The sequence below is a fragment of the Homarus americanus genome, unplaced genomic scaffold (assembly GCF_018991925.1).
Source record: "Homarus americanus isolate GMGI-L3 unplaced genomic scaffold, GMGI_Hamer_2.0 scaffold5954, whole genome shotgun sequence".
Taxonomy (NCBI): Eukaryota; Metazoa; Arthropoda; class Malacostraca; order Decapoda; family Nephropidae; genus Homarus; species Homarus americanus.
Window position 1 is genome coordinate 13970 of NW_024750803.1, and position 7607 is coordinate 21576.

Here is a 7607-nt window from a genome sequence, read left to right on the forward strand (position 1 = left end):
AGGTGGTGGCTATGTTGTGCAGGTGGTGGCTATGTTGTACTCTTAAAATAAAGACATGAAGGAGTCTATTGGTCTTTGTTATGTTATGATTCAGGTTTACAGTCACCCAGAGACAAGATTTCCTGTTGTACACTCGCCCAAATAATGCCTTTACGTTTTAGTGTGAGACAATATGACACAACGAACGAAGGATTCTGACAACCCTATCGAGACAACAGGAGTCACAGTGTTCATTCTGGGACGAGTTACACATACCAAAATCATCAGTATCAAGAGGGAGTAAATAAAGGATACTGATAAAGAAGGACTCGTTCGGTATCGTTCATCTGAAGGGGGTCGACTTTCTTCAGTAGGGAGCCGAACTCGTCGAAGTTGCGCTTGTAGAAGGTACTTTGTTCTAGAGCCAGGTACGACACCTTCTGCCTGTCCTCACTCACGAAGTTGTCGACTAATCTGCAAACACCACAGGGAGGGTTAGTGGGAGGAGGAAGGAAAGAAGAAGAGAAAGAGTAGGATAAGGGAGATAAATGAGAAATAATGATGGTGGGAGGAGGAGGAGGAGGTAAGGAGAAAGGGGTAGTAAGGTAAAGAGAAAGAAGAGAAGGGATGAAGGAAAGGAGAAGGAAGAGATAATCAGCAGGAGGGAGGAAGCAACAGAGAGATCAAGAGAGAAGGAGGGACGAATGCTACAGTATGAAGAATTTTGTTGCGGAGAGAGAGAGAGAGAGAAGAGAGAGAGAGAGAGAGAGAGAGAGAGAGAGAGAGAGAGAGAGAAAATAAGTAAGAAAACATGTTTGCACACTATCTTTCTTCCATCTCTATAAACTTACTCCAGTGCCAAGGAAAATATAGCAAAGAAACACCTATAACACAATGAATATAGGAGAAAATTATGTACTGTCAATCATAACCTGTTGTGTTAGAGATGAGATACATAATATACATGATATACAGACAACATGATAGAGTAACATGAGCTTACACGTCCATAAACCTAGCAGTCATGTCGACCATCTGTGTGGGTGTGGTGGTGAGGTTGATGGCGGGGGCGTTATCATTCAGTACCACCATGGGCGCCCTCCACAGTCCCACCCACGATAGTAGCTTCAGAAATTTGGCAAACATTCTTCCACCTGTGTTGGATCACCTCAGGTCAGGGTTCCTGCTGGTGGAGAGAACGTGTGGTACATGTAAACTCCTTGATCACACACACACACACACACACACACCAAAAATAATTAAACCAATACAAAAATACTAACACTACATATTACCACGTCCCGATCACTACTGAGGTCAGCTGACAGTCATAATGTAAACAAATACATAGGAAGAGGCCACCTAGGGAGGATATGTTGAACTTGGCCATCATCCTCCCACGAGCACTGGTTGTTTGGTAACACCCGTGTGAAAATGCTACCACCTGTGCTGTTACTTAGTACTACATTATCGAAACACTAGCCGTTGGAAATATATATTTATGAGTTAACTTTATTGTATTTTAAGTTATATTAAAAAAAAAACAACTACGCAACTCTGGCAGGAGCGCATAGTTCAGGTACTATAAATAAACTTGAGTTAATGACTAAACATGCGTAGTCTAAACCTGTTTGGTGTCAAGACAAAGCCATAAAATAATACTTTAACGTGAGTGTTTTGAAGAAGAGTGTTTTAAAATAAGTGTCCATCGATGGCTTCCGGGTGTGAGGAACGAGGCACTGTTACTGAGGACGCCTTAACTTCGGAACATCCTACCGAGATCCTACAGCTGGTGGTGGTGGTCTCGGGAGGACCTTAACTTCATGACGTCCTGCTGGGATCCTGTACAGTAGCTGGTGGTGAGGGTGACATATTTGAGGAGTCCCCCAGCATCCTCGTTCTTAGTAAGCAGGATATCCTGGTGTCGTGCGCGTGTATGTGTATATGTGTGTGTGTGTGTGTGTGGGGTGAGGGAGGAAGTTCTGCTACTTCGTCGGATGCTTAAACACACTTGGGAGGTGTTCATTAATTATGTGCACAGAGAGAGAGAGAGAGAGACAGACAGAGAGAGGGAGTTGATTGCATATGCGTACCGATACATCATTACGAGAACATTAATGAAACAAATAAAATGATATATTTATGACGACAGCGACAAAAGCCTTTAACATTAACAAAATAAACACACAATACTTAAATGAAATAACGTAGGAAACCAAAAAAAAAGATGAATGACAGGAAGAATAGTAAACACGAAAGAGGAAAAAACAAAAACAAAAAACAAATTACGAATGACAGGAAGAATAGTAAACACGAAAGACTGAAACAAAAAAAATTACGGAAAGTAGGAAATTACACAAACCCGAGAACAGCCGCAAAGACAAATACAACAATCACAAAAAGAATAACAACAGGAAAAATCACTAATAGTCAAGATATTACTACTAAGCAGAACGACCCCTTAGGAAGAGCGATTTGTTAGTGTTTACGAATTGACTTTCCCCACCCCGTCTTTCTCTCTCTCTCAAAGGCAAAGAGATTCTCACACACACACGTTTCGCTTTCCCACCAGACACAACCCGGGTAACTCTCTGCTGTTCCGTTATGTCCGGTATTGGGGAGTTCCGTTACCTTAGGATTGCTTGCTTTCCGTCTGTACTTCCGTTCATTTGTCCGTACTTCCCGTACCTCCGTGTCTCTCTGACCGTCCATTCGTGACTGAAGTTTTCTTTGTTGTCTGTCTGTCTGTCTGTTTGTCTGTCTTCGCCTCTCACAGTAACGTCTTCAAGGCCGCCAGTATTGTATATGTGTTGTTCCGTAACTCTGTGAGAGGACCTTTATTCTTACCCCCAACACGACTTGTTACGTCACACACCACCTTGTAGAAACAGACGTGTGTAAATATACGGAATAAAACACTCGTACAAAGACTGTTTTAGATGTAAACAAATACATGACGTGTGTTTATATGTGGAGAGAGAGAGAGAGAGAGAGAGAGAGAGAGGGTTTACATCAACATCACCGCCGCGCCTAAAGGGGAACCTCTGACCTCAGTATCCAGGACATGGAACTGGTTGTAACGCTTAACACTGACATTGTTTCGTGCATTATATAACACTGAGACACTGTGTCATGTGGGAGCTATGTGTGTCAGCGGTTGTGCGACGCCTCCTCCTCCTCATTCAGGTTCATCTGAACTAGATAATGAGACACAAGTGTAACCAACGACACGCACATCCCCAAGCAGGGTGCACCAGTCCTCCTGTAGCGCCCCGGGGCCTGACCTCACTGATCCTGGAATAGAGGACACAAATGATACATCTCCTTCTAGTTGTCTCTAATATTGACGTTATATAAAGGGATAATACAGACGCTATTAGTTATGAGTCATTTATACGCCCTTCTAATTTATCGATTCTACGAAAACTGATCTTACGAACATCTGAAAATCGTTTCCTGTGCCCTGATTGTATGAACTATTAAGGATGCCCTCAGTATCGTCAGCAGTCATAACAAGGCTGACTCTAAATACCGTCAGCACTAAATCACAGTTATGCAAAACCACAAAATAAAAAAGCCAACACTAACCCAGGGAAAGATTCGGGGTTATAGATTTCAATATTTCCTTCAACAGATATGGCAGAATACACCTAACACCTCACTTCACCTAACCTAACACCTCACTTCACCTAACACCTCACTTTAGTCACCACCAATAACATAGTACTCGCCTGTGATGTTGCACCGAGGCTGTACTGTACTTTCAACAAGTCAACAGATGTGTTCTAATCTTGTGTGTCCATTGGTTGAAATTACACCACAGTAACTTCAACCAATGGGCCCAGAAGATTAGAACACATCTGTTGAAGGTACAGTACAGACTCGGTGCAACATCACAGGCGGGTACTATGTTCGTCTAGTTAAAATAGGATCACATGAAGATAAGACACCCCAGTATTATTTCACCTGGAGATGATTAACTACTCTAATGCTACTTTAAGGAGGTTAGGATCGTTAATAATTAGGTGAAATAAATTGGGTCTAATATTGAAAGGGGATTTATTTAATGTCCGGTTAGGTTAGGTTAGGTTTTCTGAAATTAAAATAAAATGCTCGCGCAGATAATTTATTTCCCCGCGTCTCTATAGTTAGTGAATCAGCCAATCAAAAGTGTCGTTTACCTGAACTATATACCTGTTGAATTAGGGACAGACGTGGGCTAGTTTACTCTGTTGTGTTGACTCTTAGACACAACAGAGTATTTATTTTGACTTTAAATTGATAATGTCTCCCACCTGCTTCATATTTACTGTTCAGGGATCTTGACGCCCACTCCATCGTTTATCATTGACCTAACTCACGAATACGTTACTATAGAAGTAAAACTCGTCACCTTACGTCAAAACACAACTTATTTTCAGAGGTGCGTCATGTTTGGTTTGTGTACTTGGCAACGAATAATTTTGTCACACACACACACACAACAATAAATCACTTGACACTGCACCATCCACCACAAATTCATCTAAAACTGTATTGACAAAATTCAGCGAGACTTATCAATGTGTCCAGATTTTGCCCGCCAGAACACGTGTAAGTTCGACCAAATAACGAACAAGACTTTAAAATACACAATATTACCTTCTAAGAGTAGACGTACAAACACATCGCATTATTACCTAAGGACACTGCAACTGTATCCCATTTTAAACAATATCTTGACGTACCTAGACAGTCAGGCAAGTAAAACAGTGACAGGAGCTAGTAGCGTGCGTCCTTCCCCTGGCGTCTCACGGTACACTGGCTGCCTCCTCACCTGCTGAAAGAAAGCCAAGATCAAGAACCAAGTTGACGAATACCATGATACTTATGACGTGACTTAGATGTATATTGCTGTATCGTAGAGGGAATCTATTATACACAAATATACTTGTTTTCATCTAGCTTTTTCAGACATACTCGCAATACTAAAAAAAATCATCATAATTATTTTCGAATTATTTTTGTCTTCATAATTTGAGCATTGTGACATCAGTGATTTATTATTTTTGAGAAGTTTAAACAACATTGTGAGGGGAAATGTACACACACACACACACACACACACACACACACACACACACACACACACACACACACGTTGATATGTACAAGAGGAAGTTGCCGTGGACGTTAGGAGGCGTGTGTGTCATCCACCACTAGTTGGGCCGAGTTAAAAAAAATACCAGAGAGAGGGAGGGAGATCACCTAACCTAACCTAACCCCTCAAGGTAGCATTTGGGTGTTCGATCATCAGGTGAAATAAACTGGGGAGAGAGGGGCTAATTATGAAATTAACTATCTTCTGTGAATTACCTGAATAAACAATATCTACCTAGTGTCGATCATTCAGCCCTCCACTGACGAAAGACAACAGTGTGAAGAGGGTAAGTGAGAAGGGGTGGAAAGGGGGGTGTGGAGGAGGAGAGGGTGGAGAGGGGTGGTGGAGAGGGGAGGGTGGGAGGGGAAGAGAGTGAGGGAGGGAGAGAGAGAGAGAGAGACGGAAGGAAAGAAAGAAAGAATGAATAAGGAAAGAGGGAGAGGAAGAGAGACTGAATAACAACATAAAAATTACATACGTGATAGCAGTAGCTGGATAATAACAGCAACTATGATAAACCAATGACGTAACGCGGAAATAACTTGATGTTCGTCACGGTTATTATTTTCGTATATACCGCCACACAACAATTCATCAATCACACTAACGACAGAAGAGTTCCTTGGAGGGATGTTTATGGCCAGCGAATACAAACCAAGCGGGAGGCGTCTACTCCACCTATGTGTGATGTAAACAGAGAACGTCGTGTCCTCGTCCCGGCGTTATATAGGCACTCCTCACTGCTGGGTCCATCCGTGTTTTTTTTTTTGGTGTGTGTGTGGGGGTTGTTTTAGTTTACGGTAAAAAATAAAACCTTTGGATATAACATTGTTTTTATATGATTATAATATGTAGATTAGGCAGCTAAGCTTTATTTCACGCTATGATTAAACACTGCAACGCTAACCTAACGAGAAATTTATAGTAGTGAGAGTTAATAATATCACAAATTAAGGTATAAAGTTAGGTCTTGTTAGGTTAGGTTAGGCTAGATTAGGTTAAGATTCATTAAGACATGACAAAGATCAAGTTAAAGGGTTAGATTAAAAATACAGGGTAGGTTAAATTAACACAGGTAGGCTAAATTAACATACAGGTTAGGTAAAATTAACATACAGGTAGGATAACATACAGGTAGGATAAATTAACATACAGGTATGGATAAATTAACATACAGGTTAGATTAAATTAAATAGGTTGATAATTAACATAGGTTAGATTAAATTAACACACAGGTTAGGTTAAATTACCCCCATAATCAAACTAAACATAAAATTTAACAGTGAGACAATATTCATTTCATTATTTCTCTTTCAATCACCAAAAACCCAGAAATGCAGACCTGAAGAGGGCCAGGCACCTTGTATAGTCACCAGACAACCAGAGACCAGTTTTTAGTATTGTTGTGATGAATTTATCTGAAGGTCGAATTGAAGCGGTTTATGGGGAGCTGTTGGATGGGCGAGACAAAGGAGAAGCGTAGGGAACAGGAAGAGAAGCGTAGATAATAGGGAGAGAAACGTAGATAATAGGGAGAGAAGGTAGGGAACACAGGGAAGAGAAGGTAGATAATAGGGAGAAAAGCGTAGATAATAGGGAGAGAAGGTAGATAATAGGGGGAGAAGCGTAGATAATAGGGAGAGAAGCGTAGATAATAGGGAGAGAGGCGTAGATAAAACAGTGTAAAAATAGCATAGAAAGAGAAGAGGGAAGAAAAGAAAAGTAATAATAATTTAGGAAAGAAAGAATGAGAGAAGGAGAAGGATGAGGAGGGAGAGAATAAGGGAGATAGAAGAGAGGAGAAGATAGTGTCGTAGTGTGTGGTGTCATCATAACACTATGGCTCACCACACTCCACTGACTCAACTCGTGATGGTGAAAGTGGTCTCTCTCTCTTCTCTTCTTCTCTGATTCAGTCTCCTATTGGGAACCTCCTGAAGAGAGAGAGAGAGAGAGAGAGAGAGAGGGGGCCATAAGGAACCAACACAGCGAAAACTTAATCTGTCTGTCTGTCTCTGTCTGTCTCTGTCTGTCTGCTTGCACTAGTCAACACACACACACACACACACACACCGTCGTCAAATCACAATAAAGAAGAAAGAAATATGTCGGCGCCATGCTGGTAGTGGTGGTAGTAGTAATGGTGGTGGTAGTGGTAGTGGTGATAGTAGTAATGGTGGTGGTAGTGGGGTAGTGGTAGTGGTGGTAGTAGTGGTTGGGACAGTAGTGGCGATAGTAGTAAGGTGGTGGTAGTGGCGATAGTAGTAATGGTGATGGTAGTGGCGATAGTAGTAATGGTGGTGGTAGTAGTAATAATAGTTAGTAGTAAGTAATAGTGAATACTGAAGTTAATAGCTGAGAATATTCTCACAGTTCACCAGTAATGAGACGCACAAGGCTGTCCACCATATCATCTAACCTAACCTAAACTACAATCTAATCTAACCAAACCTAACCAAACCTAACCTAACCAAACCTAACCCCCCCC

The 7607-nt window shown here is 41.4% G+C and overlaps 1 long non-coding RNA gene across 2 annotated transcripts; it reads right to left on the bottom strand.

The window, feature by feature from the left end:
- Positions 1 to 315: 315 nt before the first annotated feature.
- On the bottom strand, positions 316 to 4731 carry LOC121854206. Of its 2 annotated transcripts, none has more exons than XR_006086509.1 (3): positions 4707 to 4731; positions 983 to 1162; positions 316 to 453 (listed from the first exon to the last, which is right to left on the bottom strand). It is a non-coding gene; the product is annotated as an uncharacterized LOC121854206 (long non-coding RNA). The 2 variants fall into 2 exon arrangements; XR_006086508.1 differs by having other exon boundaries at positions 983 to 1165; positions 4707 to 4728.
- Between the last annotated feature and the right edge of the window lie 2876 nt (positions 4732 to 7607).